Raw genomic sequence first — 16310 nt, 5'->3', positions numbered from 1 at the left:
TTTCTTTCTTTTTTGACCTGGAATCTGGAAACTGAGAGGATCTTTTGTGTGTAAAACTGAATGAATTTATGATATGTTCACTTAATCACATGGAGTAGAAATTTTTGAAGAAGTCAATAGTCATTATTTACATTCATTATTAATATATACCTAAAATACAGTGGAACCTCCATAGTTGACCACCTCTCTACATTGACCACCTTGTTAAGTTGACCTAATTTTCTCTTCCCTTTCCTCTCCCCTCTCCTCTCTCTCTCTCTTTTGAGATAGACTCTTCCTCTGTCACCCTGGGTAGAGCACTGTGACATCATCATCATAACCCACAGCAACCTCAAACTCTTGGGCTCAAGAGATTCTCTTGCCTATACCTCCCAGTAGCTGGGACTACAGGTGTGTGCCAGGACTCCTAGCTACTTTTTTAATTTTTAGTAGGGATAGGGGTCTTGCTCCTGCTCAAGCTGGTCTTGAACTACTGAGCTCAAGCAATCCATCCACCATGGCTTCCCAGAGTGCTAGGATTACAGGCATGAGTCACTGTACCCAGCCAACTTTTCACAGACTGGACATGTACCACACATATGGATCAGTACAGTAGGTCTAGATGTTGACTACCTCTGTATATTGCCCAGTTTGTTCCAGTCCCTTGGATGGCCAACTTATAGAGCTTCTACTGTGTATGTTTTTCTTTTCTTTCTCTTCTCTTATTTTATTTTTTGTACACAGAAAGTACTTTATAGTTCACCATATTCCATTGTGATAAGGAAGAGTCAAGTATTTGTTTCCTGGTTGTAATGGGTTGAATTGTGTCTCTCCCCAATTTTTTATGTTAAAGTTCTAAACACAAACCAGAATCTCAGCATGTGACCTTATTCAGAAATATGATCATTGCAGATATCATTAGTTAAGATGAGGTAACACTGAAGTAGGGTGAGTCCATAATCCAGCAAGAATAGTTTCTTTATAAAAAGGGGAAATCTAGACGCAGACATCTGCACAGAAGGAAGATAATGTGAAGACACAGAGAAAGGACAGCCGTCTATAAGCCAAGAATGAGACCTCTGAACATACCCTTCCCTCAGAGCCCTCAGAAGGAGCCCACCCTGCTAATGCCTTGATCCCAGACATCTAGCCTTAAAAAACTGAGATGATACATTTTCTCTTGTTTAAGCCACCCAGTTTGTGGTACTTTCTTATAGCAGTCCCAGCAAATGAACATGGGTAAAAGGAGAAAGATTTAGATGATTTGAAGAGAAACCAGTGCAAAAACGAACACATTGGGAAGGCTGACAGCTTGAGTAACTTGCCTAAGAACACCCACCCAGATAGTAAGAAATGAAGGTGACAGTTAAAGGCTTCTCTGCATGGGGGACACCCTCCTCCCATACCATACCTCAATTAGCACCCCTTGGCAAGGCTGCTCTAGGAAGTGGGGAACCATGGAGGTTGTTGTGCAAGGGAACTGCATGACCCTTCCCCTGTTCAGGAACAAAGTAATGCTCACAAATCCTGAGTATCCCAAACATCTCTATGGTCACTGTCAGGAAGCCTCAGAGGGATATTTCCTTCCATGGAATGGACCATGGAGTATTCCAAGGAGCTAACGTGGTTAGGTCCATTGCTCCTAAAGCAGTGGTTTCCCTATGGCAAGACTCAAAGGTATCATTCTGGAAACTTCTTGGTAACTTCTCCACACTGAGATGTTCACTCTTCCCTTCTCATTTTCCCCTCACTAATTAGCAGGTAAATATTTAAAGCACAAAAAGATTGTGTGTCTCTCTTTAGAGAGAAAAGGTCAAGGGACATTGGAGTATGAAAGCTATGCCTTCCGCAATTTGGGTAAAGAGAAGACCTGGGGAGAGAATGGGTAACCAAGAGGAGGGGGAGGAACATAGGCTAATTAATCCCCAGTACTTGTGAAGAATTATCATGATCTTCTTTATGGAACTTTAATATTTCATTTTGACTCCCATCACCCTTATTGGTATTAACTGGTCGGTGTTATGGGAAATCAAATTATTGAATGGGGCTGGCTAGGAGAGGGAAGAAGAGTAAGTAAAGATACACAAACATTTTATATTTCTAGATGGGGATCATTCCTGAAATATTTCACAAGCTTAGAGCTTGTAAGTGGTAAAATATTGCTGAAAGATCAGGGGATACTAACATTTAAGGGTAGGTGCTATGACTTATTGCCTGTTATATTTGCAAAGCTAAAACATCCATCTGGCATATGGCAAACACTCAGTAAATAACATGAATGAATATATGAACAAATGGGATAGAATGGGCATTGGATGTACAGTCATAAAATTTGGACACTAGCCTAGATGCACCCATTAAATAGATGTAATAGATGTGTGACATGCCACTTTATGTCTCTGGGATTGGATTTTCCAAAAAAAGAAGAGAATTAGAATATAGATATGGTACTTGAACATTCTACAATTTAGAGTATGGATATACTACCTAGTGAGGACAATGCTATTTGCAGTCACCCGTAGGTATTGTAGACAAGCTGGTGTGATATATATCAACATAATAGTATGTCCAGGAGTTCAGGGAAGTCTAATTTGAGAAAATTTTGCTCTGTCCTAAAAGAAACGTAAATTTACCTAAAGTACAATCCTGTGATCAATACACTCAGTGACATTTGCCTAACTATTGCTTTGGGCAGAACTGGACCAAAATAGTAGCAGGAAAAGAAGGAAGAAGTAATGTGTCACAGTTCTACTAAGGAAAAAGTTCTGGCAAATACAAGTTACTGAGAAAAAAAGCAAACTTCTCATTGGGAGGAGAGAAAATAATTTTTTCAAGCCATCAAAGATTCCTGCGGCTTTGAAAATAGTGGGATAAGTGGATCTCAATGGCCTTATGGGCAACAAGTGTCCATCTTTAGATTACGTGCTTAACTTCAGGGCAGATATGTCCTGACGGTCTTATGGTAAACAAAAAGCAATAGAGAGAAGATTCAATTCAGAATAAGACAATAGTTGTAGTGGAAATAAATAAAAATACAGACAGACATAAAGTCGATTTTATTAATACCTATTAATATTTATAAAAAACAAATATTAATTTAAGTGGACAGTTTCTCTTAAGATTTAGAAAAGCAGCTCTTTGTTTTTTATTAAGTGAATCCTGTCCATCTTTAAGATGCTTTTATCACTGGCTAAAACTATGTTACTGCTCTCTATACAACTTTCACTATTATATGTCCTTTACTGCAAATGATAAGCAAAAACCTTTAATATATGCACACACACTGAATTGTTATGGTTTTTTAACTTCAGTTTAAAAAGTACAGTTCTTCCGGGAAGATTCTTTTGGTGTCTTGACAGAACTGTGTATTGGTGGATCTAACGCAGCTTAAAGTGCTTAAGTGGTTTCAAAAATGTTGCCACCAGACATTGTATATAATGGTCTTCTTGACATCCAAGTGTCTTGCTCTAAGGGATATCTGGGACTTTGCTGACTTTTGTGAAATTTGTCTTCTCAATGACCTGTGATAAATAGTGTACTATTTTTCTAAAATGACCTAAAATGTGGAGTGTTTTCACAATGACTTTTTCTCATTTCTTGGCTCCGGCAATATTATCCTTACCTCCTGTGGTCATCCTGTTATTTACCAGCAAATACTACTGACCCAACAACTCTGCAGCTGAGGTAGAAGCAAAAGTAAATGGGGAGGAGAGGCCGTAATTTGCCTTTTCTACACAAATTCACAGGGAAGAGTGCTTTCCCGTCTACCTTTCAAGTGTGCCTTTTGATGTTTTGAGGCCATCTCTGGGGAGCCCTGGGGGAAGTTAAAACACCTTAAGAGCAAGAAAATAGCATGTCCAAAAGCCATGGGGGATACATATTATCAACCGCAGCTTGAAAATGCTTTTTCTGGACTGCAGAGGTTCAGGATAAAAAGTTAACTAGGACTTTTAAATAAACTATAAAATGATAAATTAGTGCTATGTTTTGTTTGATAACTATAGTGAGACTAATTTTTTTCACTATTGATTCAATCACATAGTTGGCTACACACACACAAATAATGTTCTTTTCTTTAATACAGGAGTTGAATAAAATGGGGAAATGTCTACTGAATAAAGATCTTCCTGAAACCAGTTGTCTTTTTAAAGTGAGGAATTATCCCAATCTCTATGATGAGTAATGAGCCCTCATATTTAATGCTATTTGAGCCCATAGAACATTCCCATCTGGAAAGATTTCATGGCAGTGACAGGGCTAAGTACCAAGCCTTAAGTATCTTATTTTCTGATTCTATGTCCCATGGAAATACCTGGACCTGCTGTTCCCAAATTTGCACCTATGCTGTACTTGTGAACACCTAGAGATCTGATTCTGTAAGTATGGGTGTAGGGACAAAGAAATGTGTATTTCTGTGATCCCAAATTAAGACTGTCACTTTTTTAAACGATCACTCTTTTATTTTTCTGAGACAGAGTCTTACTTTGTTGCCCTCAGTAGGGTGCCGCAGCATCACAGCTCACAACAACCTCAAATTCCTGTAGCTGGGACTATAGGTGCCCACCATAAGTCTCGGCTATTTTTTTTTTTTTTTTTTTAGAGACGGGATCTCGCTCTTGCTCGGGCTGGTCTAGAACCCAAGAGTTCAGGCAATCTACCCACCTTGGTCTCCAAGAGTGCTAGGATTACAGGTGTGAGTCACCCCACCCAGCCTAAACCATCACTCTTCACACACACATAAGTGTGCATTAATAAAAAATAATTTGCCTCATTAATGAAGTAAAAATCAGAGGTAACTCATGGCAAATCTAATCTGCTCAGGGGTAACAGAATAAAAAACCTAAGCAATATGAGAATTAATTACTCCCTCTACTTGTTGAGGTTGTAGTTATATTTATCTGAGCCATCCTTCATGTATAAGGTCAAATGTTTGAAGAACATTTAAAAGCTACCACCTTCAAGACTCCCTTCTACTCTTCATTCGGGCACGTAAAATTTGCTACACTAGTTACCAACAAAAACTGGCACTTTTTGGTTACTCCAACACTAATTGATTAAATCAAGCTAACTGACATATCACCTCACTTATTATTTTTGTGGTAAGACATCTGAAATATACTTATTTTGAAATATACAATATATCACTATTGACTATAGTCACCCAGCAATCATAAGTCACTTACCTTTTCTGTCTGAATGCCAATAATGTTTGAGGAGCTAGTAGGAGGTCAGTTTACCTATTTTATTTTTATCCCCAACTATATAAAACAAATGGAAAATAAAACAATTAGGATAACCTGTGGCTGATTACACTTTGAAGCTGTAGACAGTGTGACTAGATGAGTGGCATTGGCTGATTTCTGATAAGACTTCATTTACAGACACTGATAGTTGGATTACATATAATTTTCTTTCTTTCTTTTTCTTTTTTCTTTCTTCTTTTTGAGACAGAGTCTCTTACTGTGTCGCCCTCGGTAGAGTGCCTTAACATCACAGCTCATAGCAACCTCAAACTCTTGGGCTTAAGTGATTCTCTTGCTTCAGCCTCCCAAGTAGCAGGAACTACAGGTACCCGCCACAATGCCAGCTAGGATTACATATAATTTTCTTATGTCATTGAATATTATTCTCCTTTTGATTTTTTTTCAACCATTTAAAAATATAAGAACCATTCTTAGTTCATGGGACGTTTAAAAAGGCAGGGGCTGGATTTAACCCTTGTGCACCAGCCCGCGGACACAGAGCTGGTGAAGGCCTGGCGAGTCCATAGCTGTGTGACTCTGTTCTTCTGTTACGCTCTGTGGCACTGTTTTTTGCTTCTAGGTTGTGAGCCTGCCTCCAGCCTACCCACATGCAAACAACCTGCCTGGGAAACCAGGAGAGAGGATGTGCGGGACCCACAGCAAAATCACTGCTCCTGCAGATGCCCTGTGTAGTCACATGGTGTTGCCCTGCTGGGACGGATTCCAAACATCAGATAGGGTCCAGACCTCCTATGGCACACAACAGACCCTGGAACGTCTATCCTACCATTTATGCTTCAGGTTCCTCATCGACAAATCCCGGCCGGACAGAATGTACCTTAGTGAGATCCTGCATAACCTTGCCCGGGAAGTAGAAATGAGCAAACACACACCATAAATTCTGCTTTTAAATCAGACTGCAGAGCTTGTTGGGGGAAGTCTCTTATCTAGACAGCAGAAATGTTTTCATCATCACCTCAATGCCTGTTAAACAGAGTCAGTCCCAGGCTCCTGCTTTTCCCCAATTGTTAAATAAATAGCATTAAAGAAATGAGAGAAGCTTATGGCTAATAGAGCTGTAGATGTTAAAAGGTTTAATCTATTAAATAGGGCAGCATTTCCCAAAGCGCATTATGCTGAATGCTCACTCTGTGAGACGTTTCCCTGGAAAAGCATTTCAAGGTCAAATAAGTTTAGGAAATGTGGTAGAACATCTCTCTCCTTTCTTGATGATTCTTATTAGTATATTAAAAGCTCTGAGGATTCCTGCAATAAAACTGCTTAACCAAGTTAAATCAAGTGTTTCCCAAACTTACCCAATCAAGGAAGCTTTTCTTTCCTTCACTTAACTGTTAACATCCCAAGAAACTAATGATCCACAGCCTACATGTTCGGAAACACCGCAGCAGACAGGCAGAAGAATGAAAAGGTGTGAAGCAGGGGAGTGACTTATCTTTTAGAACTGTCACTTTGGGGAGGATCAGACCTTTCTTCCCTAGTTTTTCTCATTTTAGGAAAAATTACACCCTGTTCAATCCATGTACTGAAGTTAGAAAAACAAGAGCCATGTCCGCTGTAGTGATAACCTTCTAAAAATTTATAAAATGCAAACATGGTTTAAAAAATAATCCAAACAGTACAGAGGATAAAGCAAATACCTCCTTCTCCCTTTCTCTCACTCACCCCTATCTCCGCAGATCTCCTAACGGGTCATTTTTTTTTTTTTCCTGTTCTTCTGATGGCAACTTTAACATCGTATGCATCTGAGCCTACTGTTTTGGATTATAAACATTTAGCAGTATCCATTAAAGGAATTCTTTCTCACATTTCTTCCTGCCTTGTCCACCTCCCACATCCAATTAATCACCAAGCTGTAGCAACTTGGCTTTCAAACCTCCGTCCAGTCTGTGCGCCTCTCTCCTGCTCTCTGTCCTACCTGGTCTTCCCACTTCCAACCCATTATCCCTCTAGTCCATTCTCCTTATTGTCTCCATAAAGATTTCCTTAAAACAGAGATTAGGACAGTCTCTGGCTTAAAAGCCCTCAGTGGCTTCCCACCAAAATGGAATTCAAAATCTTTAGCCAGACCTGTAAAGTTTGGGATGATCAGCCACCTGCCTCCCACCGGTGGCCGGTCTCTCAGCAGCTTCCTCACCAAACGCCAGTCACAGCTGTGCCTTCTTTCTGTCCCTTGAACATTTCCAGGATTCTCTCTCCTTACGGCCCATGTACAATTTCCTCTGCCCATTTTCCTCTTTTATTTTTGAACAAGTTCACGCCTATACATCTTTTGAATATCGATTCCAATGTTTCTTTGTCAAACAGCCCTTCCCAGAGCATACAGTATGATTCTTTTTTCTCAAAGCATTCTGTTCTGCTCCACACTCCTTCCCACAGTTTGTTATTATATGTTTATTTTATAAATGTAAGTTCCAAGAGGATAGGGGAACACATCTGCTTTGCTCACCACTAAATGCAGGAAAAGTTGGCAAGGCGTCTAGTCACAGTATGGGCTTAATAATTACTTATGGCATGAACGAAACTGGCCAGTGGGAATGATTTCTCTCACAGTTTTATCTCCTGCCTTTTCCTTACATAAAACTTTAGCTCCATCTAGATTTCCCTTTTTCACACTCTTAACACCCAAAAGTCTCATTTGTTCATCTTAGGACCGGAACGTTAAGGGCCATCTCCTGTGCTTTCCCTCACTATCTCAGTGTATTTTATTCTCTTCTTGGGACTTTGCACTCATTGTCTGCACCACATGCGTGGTGTCCAAACTTCTATCGCCTTGTAGCAACATATGAGCTATTGTAAACTAATGCTTTATATTTACATATTTTGTCTTGCTAATGATGAACATTTATGAATACAGGACCTGCTACTCTGTACCCCAACAGACACACTTTCTTCCCCCACCCCTTTTTGTGCTCACATTATAACCCCCCAATGTGGGGATTTCATCCGTTTCCTTTTACTTGTACTCTATTTTTTTCCTCAGGGGTTCTGAGTGTGTTGCCAGCACACTGGGAAGGACAGCTGGGATAAAGATAAGTTCTGAGGTCAGAGAGAGGCAGTTAAGGGAGGAGCCTGGGACGGAAGACTAGCCTATTTCCTCCAGTCCTGCACCAGGATTAAAAAAAGGTGACTAGGCGTACTTGGTAAGGAACCAGGTATACTTTATATTTGATTAGGCATTTCCTAGACTATATAAAACAGTGACTTGATCAAGATTTTGAACACATGGATTTTTGAAATGAAACGAAGAAGACTACCTCCTCAAAATTGTTAGTTCAATTAATTTTTCATTGCTCGATTTTTGGATGAATTAGAGGCAAACATTAATTTAATTCAGGAAGCATTTTTGGGATCCAAGAAGTTGGACATTCTGTACTTTTAGTTGCCATTTCCAATCTTGTCCTAATAATGATATTTAAGGAATATTTAAAATACTAAATACCTTAGCTGCTCCTTTTTTTTTTTTTTTTTTTACTAAACTAGAAAAGTCATAAAGGTTCTGTAACATTTTTAATATATGTAACCAACCTTCAAGCTACTTCTGAAAAATTGAGTAGAGGGCAAGCCTGTAATAATGCCATCTTTGTTAACAGAGAACTATTCAAAGTCAGTAGACATTTTTATAATTATCTTTTTTTTTCAGAGATAATACAACTCTTTAGTAGAGTAGGATACATCATCTGTTATTTTAATTTTGTCAGTGGGGAAACTGAGATACAAAGAACTTTGATGATATGTCCCAGAGTACCTAAGAAAGCAGCCGTTAAATTCCAGGTTTGTGCTGGGGAACTCCCCTTAAACGTGGGATTGCTCTAAAACAACCCACTTTGTTATTTAGTTAAGTTCTAGTGCAAGGTTGTCAGTCTGGGGTCCGGGCATAGTTTGCAGGGCCCAGGGAAAAATGATGATTCAGAGCTTCTTGACTGAAAATTATTAAGCCAGCTGATGGTGACAGAAGAATATTAAACTAAATGCAGGGCTCGTCTCAGTTCAGGACCCCTGTGTGACTGCACTGTTTGCATTTCCATGAAGCTGGCCTTGTCTAGGGTCTCTGGAAGCCTAGAATCTGGGCACCAAGGAGGTGGTGAACTCCTACAATCGTAGGCAGAATTCTATGTTAATGGGAACGTGTTTGTTTTCATATTTCATAGCTTTTATCGGATCCTCAAAGCAGGCTGTTAACCTTGCCAAGAGTAATAAATGTTCTCACAGAGTCCACAATGTCAGAATATATTGGCAGGGACAAGCATGTCAGTGGTCACTGTGCATGAGCCTTCATAAGACTGTGTTGGTAAATAAGCAGGTTTTCCTGAGTGCATGAGAATATAAAAACAAGGAATTCCTAAAGCTGACCAGAGGTTGCCAGAAACAAATGCACTAGAGAAAGGCAAATGGTGAGATGGTCACGATGACCATAGTCTTTATGAACATCAAACTGATACGCAAATATGACCTATTTTATTTATTTTCACCCCCTTAAAGGAAACTTCTCCCTCTTCCTCTGTAATTATATGTCACATTTTGCCTCTTTTAAAGAAAGTATATTTTCTTTCTTTCTTTTCTTTTTTTCCTTTTTGAGACTAAGTCTCACTCTGTAGCCCTGGCTAGAGTACGGTGGTGTCCTCATAGCTCACAGCAACCTCAAACTCCTGGCTCAAAGGATCCTCCTCTCTCAGCCTCCGAGTAGCTAAGAGTAATGGCAAGTGCCACCTTGCCCAGCTAATTTTTCCTTTGTTGTAGATGTGGGATCTTGCTTTTGCTCAAGCTTGTCTTGAACTCCTGACCTGAAATGATCCTCCCACCTCAGCCTCCTGGAGCGCTAGGATTACAGGTGTTAGCCCCCTCACCAGGTCTTTTATATACTTTTAATTTCTCCAATAGCTGTCAGAGTGACTAACTCATGGTGATTACATCTATTTTATAGATAACTATAACTCAGTGTTGGAAATTGAAGTAAGGTAGTAATTTGTTAATAGAGCAGGTGCAGAAAATGGCCTCAGAGTAGAAAAAGAGTAAGGTAAAGACTCAGACCCTGAGAAATACCACCGATGAAACCTTACAACCCTTGAGTGTGGTTGGTACAAACCCCTGTAATAACTGAGCCCCCAGCCCCTAACCCCCAGGACTAGTAAGAAATGCAACAAACCCCATATACTTGTAAAAAGAATTTCTCCTAAGCCTTTTAGCCTCAGCACCCCCCTGCCCCTCAAGGGAGGAGAAGTTAAGATCTGGGAAGAAGCTCCAGAAGATAAGGGAAGGAAGGGAGGCAGGGGTGAGCCCTGGGTGAAAAGGGCTGAAGTTCATTTAAGGTCCAAGCTGTTCTCGGAAATTTACACAATACCCTCATTTGATGATTTGTGAGTTAATGTAGCTTAAGTTAGTATGTACCCCCACCCTGAATTGTGTAACCCCTTATGATGCCCCCCATCTTATGATGATGAAGTAATGTGTATCTTGTGATGTATGAATCAATATGTACCCTCACCTTGCGACCCCACTCTAACTGCTATGATTGGCTTCTGTATTGCGCTAGCTTGCTGACCCTGCAAAATAATGGTATAAAAAGGCACTTCACCTGCCAGTCGGGCACTGAATGCCTTTGTGGTGATCCAGTCGGCCTACATGCATAATAAAGTTTATCAATTATTGCATCGAAGTGGGGTCCACCTTTTTATCTCTGCAGCTCTGTCCCATTTTACCCCATGGCCATCTCTTAGAAATCTCACACACAAATATACCTAAATGGGAACTTTGCTAAAACACCTGCTCTTGCTATTTAAGTGGCTGCCCTGAATTCATATTTAGTTCCTCATCCTGCTTTATAACTTTTAAATGAAATACACCCCTCAGACAAATCTCCAACTCATATGAATGGTGAAATAGAAAGATGGGTATTTGAAAGCACAGGATGATTCTCAAATTTTTGCAGAGTGTCGAACTTGTCTTAATGTTGCCTCCAACAAACAGAAATGCATGATCCACTTGAGTTTCCTGGTCCCTCTGCAGTCCGCATGCATTGCACAATGGGACACTCTACCTGATTCCACCAGTGGAAAATTGTTGCAGATCCAAGGACAACCTCATTTCTCACACCAAGTAACTCACCCATGGAAGAAAAAGCGTTCATCATCCTACCCAGCCGGAAAGGAGGAGGAGGCTGGCAGGTGGGACGCATTCCTCTGGATTTTCTAGGATAAGGTTGGGCATGAATTGTTTTAATAGACTGCAATTGCCCCGAGGGTAATCTTACTCGCCACGGATGTGAGCCATGTACTCCAGTTGGAGTCTACTGGCACCTGCTCTCCTACTCTCTTCAAGATGCCCAAGCTCAGGAAGAGGTCAAAAACTTCCTACCGGAGCAGAACCCGCCCTGGTCGCCCCAGCCCCTTTCCGCCTCCTGCTCGCGACCTTGGTTGGCCCGAGTGGGACGGTGGGGAATTGCGCAGCCTGGGGTGGGGTTAGGGGCGTGCAAGGACGCGCTCCGGGGGCCCGGGAAGCGCGCCTCGGGCGGTTCCCCAGAACTGTAGGGGACCCGGAGCCGGCGCCGTTTCACACGTGGCCGTGGCGTTTGCGCGCTCTCTCCCCGAGTAGCCGCGGGGGCCAAGGAGGCCTCTGCAGGTCACGGCCCGCGTCCCTCCTCCTGGGTCCCCAGCTACCGCGGCGGTGTCCCCCACGTTAACCTTCTCCGGCCCTTCCCGGCGCGACGCCCTTCCCAGCCCCTGCGCCCCACCTTGGCGGGCTCTGCCGACGCCAAACGTGCCTAAGCGGCCGGAGACGGCGGGGCTGCAGCCGGGGGCAGCTGGAGGAGCCTAGGCAAACGCTTCTCTCCTCCCACCCGGTCTCACGCCCCCCTCCCCCAGCCCAGGTCCCGCAGGTCCCTGGCAGGGAGGGACCCGCCCCTCCCTGCCAGCCCGGCCGAGCCCTCCCTCCCGGGCCACCCCCAGCCCGGTCTCTGCTTTCAGAGCGCGTGGGCTCTGCGAACCGCAGGGCTGGGGACCTTGGAATACCTGCTCCTCCAGCACGGAGATGGGGTTCAACTAGTGGTCCTCTAAATCCCGGTCCTTCCCTGAGGTTATGGGAAGTACTCCAGCCACAAGGAAACTGCTCTGGTCTTTCGGCTCCCAAACGTGACACTCTATATATCCGGCTGGGAGACTGGGTGTGGGGCGGGAGGAAACCACCCTCCCTCGACCTTCCCCGCCGCCGCCGCGGCCTCGGCGTTGGGCTCAGAGCCGGCGGCAGCCTCAGCCCGGGCGGGAGGAAGGCGCGGGGCTGGCGCGGGCCCTCCGGCCGCGGGGCGACGGCTCCGGGGGCAGGGCGGCCGCGCGCAGGCCCGCCCCGCGGCTCCATTCATTCCGCGCCAGGCTGGTCCGCTCGCCGTGGCTCCTGGACTTGGGTGTGTTGGGGGTTTGATGGGGTTTTTTTAGTTTTTGGTTGGGGGGGTTGTTTTGTTTTAATTATTTCTTAAGCAGTGGACGAGAGGGAAAGCAGCTGAAAAGGCGCCCCTTTCTGGTCTGGAAAAGGAAAGCTCCCACTCCTTGAATGAGAAAGCGGAGAGAGAAAGAGAGACGGAGACACAGACAGAGGGGAGGAGGGGAGAGAGAAAGAGCGAGCTGGCTGACCGTGACCAGAGTTCTGGTCTGAATGTCGGGAGGACACACCTTTCCCTCCCCACCCTGGCAGGAAAGGCAGCCCCGCATCCCAGTTTCCTCGGGCTACATTGACACGCCCCTGCGAGGGATGCTCCGGTGTCTCTCCAGCCGCTGCGGAGGCGCCCAGCGATCACCAGCAAGCGCAGCGGCTTTTTAAAACCCAGGGACGGAGGTTGGGGGGTGGCGGGGAACGCTGGTGGCGCGGTTTGCTCACACCCGGGGTTCGTAGGGCAGAGACCTGGCTCCGGGTGCGGAAGGTGGGGGTGGGAGTGGGGCGGGGGCAGGATGGGGGGTGGGGGAGCCTGGAAAGGCTAGGGCAGCGGCCCAGCTGTGTCCAGCAGCACTTCTCTGGGTTTAAAAGAATAGAAAGGTGTTTCATTTGTTAGCCTGGTAGTTTTGAGGGGGATTTGGTCATTGTTAAATTTTGAATGGAAAGACTGGAACTGTCAGGGAAGACCCTAGAGGAGCGGACCCACACGTGAATGGAGCCCTTGACCTCAACCGGGAAGTGCTGAACGCGGCCAACGCCCATCCCAATTCCCTAGACAATGTGCAGGGCAAATTTAACCCCCCAAATCTGCCATGGTAATAAAAATCAAAAGGAACTATTGCCCTATATGCCGTGCTCATTCTCCTTGGTGCAACTGACAGGCAATTAAAAAAAAATTGGTTCACCAAAGTTAGAAGTAAAGAAATGAGCGATTTCATGCTTAAAAAAAAATTCACACCTATCTCTGCTACTGGACTTTCGGTAATTAAATGTGTTAAGCAAAGTGTACAAAGTGTAGCTTAAAGACACGGTGACTAATTTCCTCTGATGACTGCCTGAAAGCAAGGAAAATATGTTAGGACCAAATAAATATATAGTACTCTTTGTTACTCCTCCCTCGCTTCGAAAATATATCTGATTTGTCCTCAAAACGTGTGTGCCAGGACTTGCAATGAAACTGTCAAATGCTGGTGAGAATGTCGTGTAGAAATCACTTGTCAGATAGCAGATGGAAGGTAAATCCTTACAACTCGTGGAAAAGCAGTGTAGTAATACCTGTCCAAGGCACAGTCCCTGAAAAATGTTTATTGTTCTGGACCTTTTGATAAAAGATTTCTATTTCTTAGAATGCATTTCAAGGGAAAAAATCCACAAAAAGAGAAACCCCAGATAGATAGAATTACATATTTATCACAGTTATTTATAAAGTAGAAAATAAAACCACTTTAAATGGAATGTTCATAGGTAAAATGCAACAGTGTTATAAATTACAAAGCCCGTAATTTGATTATCACCATTTAAAATGATGTTCACACATGTAGAATGTATTAGTTTGCTAGAGCTGTCATAACAAAGTACCCAAACTGGATGGATTAAACTATCGAAATGTATTATTTCACAGTTATGGAGGCTGGAAGTCCCAGATCAAGATATCTGCGGGGGTGGTTCCTTATAGATGTTGAGGAGAATCAGTTCTATGATTCTCACCTACTTCTGGTTGTTTCTTGGTATTCTTTGGTGTCCCGGGGCTTGTAGAAGTATCACCCTGGTCTCTGTCTTCTTCTTCATATGGTATTCTCCCTGTGTTCATGTATGTCCTAAGTCATTCTTTTTGGGTGGATACCAGTCATACTGGAGTACAGCACACCCTACTGACTTCATTTTAAGTTAACTAATTAAATCTGCAGCAATCTTATTTCCAAATCAGAACATATCCTGAGATTCTGGGGGTTAGGACTTCAATATATGAAATTGGTGGGGAGGAGTGGTAGAGGGACTTAATTCCACCAATAACAGGTAATTTTTAAAAAGAGGTAATGTAAAAAAAAAAAAAAGAGGTAATGTAGTGGGTGAAATGGTGGTCCCCCAAAGGTATGTCCTAATGTAAATCCCTGGAATCTGTGAATGAGATCTTGTTTGAAAAAAAGGTTTTCTGCATATGTAATTAAGTTAAAGATCTTGAGATGAGATTATCCTGGGTTCTCTAGGTGGGCCCTAAATCCAGTGGCAATACCCTTATTAGAGAAAGACAAAGGGAGATCACACACACACACACACACACACCCCGGAGAAGATGGTATAAAGATAAAGCGAGAGAGAATGGAATGATAGAGATACCAAAGAAGTTAAGAAATGCTAACAGCCACCAGAGGCTGGAAGGGGCAAACAATAATTCTCCTCTAGAACCTCCGGTGGGAGCATAGCTTTCACTTTAATTTCAGTTTTCTAACCTCCAAAACCGTGAGAATAAATTTCTATATTTTAGGCCCCCCAGTTGGTGGTGATTTGTTGTGGCAGCCCGAGGAAATAAACATAGACAACGGATCTGGGGGTAGGGAGGGAATTCTATGTATTTACTTTTTGAATTTTTTCTGGAAGAGAGATGTATAGTTCAGTACCGTTTCTAGTGGGTATTTTTATAGAATTCTGTTAAAATTCTCATTCACTTTAGAAGAGATGAGCAAAAGACATGCTCAAGACTTCATCATCTTGCAAACCAAACTCTCCAACAGGCCCAAATGCAGCTAAAAGTGTAACAGGCTCTGATCTTCTACAACAGGATCTGTTGCTCTGGATCCTCAAACATGGTGTCCATGCAACCCCTGCGAATATGAATTCAGCTTCACATTGGTTTGATTAGAAGGAAGTCTCCAGTTTTTATCACATAACCAACACTGCTCACGGTTAGTGTTGAGAAACTGGCTATGACAATAACTGCCCTCAACTTTCAAAACTTTCTCACTCTTGCTCAACAACTTAGCAGTTCATTCAGCCTCGTAAAACAAATGTCTCTTTGTAAATCTGCATGGAGGTTCATATTGAATATGCAAACACCTACACAATATGCCATACCTCAAATAGTATGTCAGATCATTCTGATGACCCCCTAAAGTTGAAGGTTGTGAAAAAATCAAATGATCCAAAGAAATGTTACCCTTTTCTAGTACTATCTCTGTAAATAAGCACTGTGTCAGTTAATGGAAACAGAGCGTTGATTTTGATCTGCAGTAGAATTCTAAAAATATAGTATGTTAGAACTAGAAAGCTGGTGTTTGGGGCCCAATGGCTTACTTTATAGTGTTGGGGACTGGACTTTCTTTATGTCTTGTTCATTTCATGGCATTAGTTTTCCTTTGCTGCATAACTACTTATCACAGTGTTTGATTTATAACAGTAGCCATTCCTTATTTCAAAGTTCTGTCCAGACACAGCGTAACTGGATTCCTTTCTCCTAAGGTATCAGCCCAGGCTGTGATCACTTCTGGGACTCAGGGTGTTCATCCAAGCTCTTCATTTGTTGTCAGCTTCCTGAATTGCCATTAGCCATCTTTGCCTGGTACTCTTTCTCCCACTTCCCTGCAGGCATTCCTGTCCCTGCAGCTTTAGGACCAAGATCCTCATTTTCTTGCTGGCTGTTGGTCAGGGATT

The 16310-nt window shown here is 42.8% G+C and overlaps 1 protein-coding gene across 1 annotated transcript in view; it reads right to left on the bottom strand.

Annotated features, from left to right (window-relative positions):
- The window catches only part of FAR2 (fatty acyl-CoA reductase 2), a 164994-nt gene extending 152540 nt beyond the window's left edge, over positions 1 to 12454 (bottom strand). Inside the window, exon 1 of the mRNA XM_003792481.2 lies at positions 12248 to 12454. The gene's annotated coding sequence lies outside the window, so the exon portion shown is untranslated. The remainder of the gene's footprint in view (positions 1 to 12247) is intronic.
- Positions 12455 to 16310: the final 3856 nt, after the last annotated feature.

The sequence above is a fragment of the Otolemur garnettii genome, unplaced genomic scaffold (assembly GCF_000181295.1).
Source record: "Otolemur garnettii isolate 467f Iridium unplaced genomic scaffold, OtoGar3 scaffold00057, whole genome shotgun sequence".
In the NCBI taxonomy this organism is placed as follows: Eukaryota; Metazoa; Chordata; class Mammalia; order Primates; family Galagidae; genus Otolemur; species Otolemur garnettii.
This window is presented reverse-complemented; position numbering and strand designations above follow the sequence as displayed.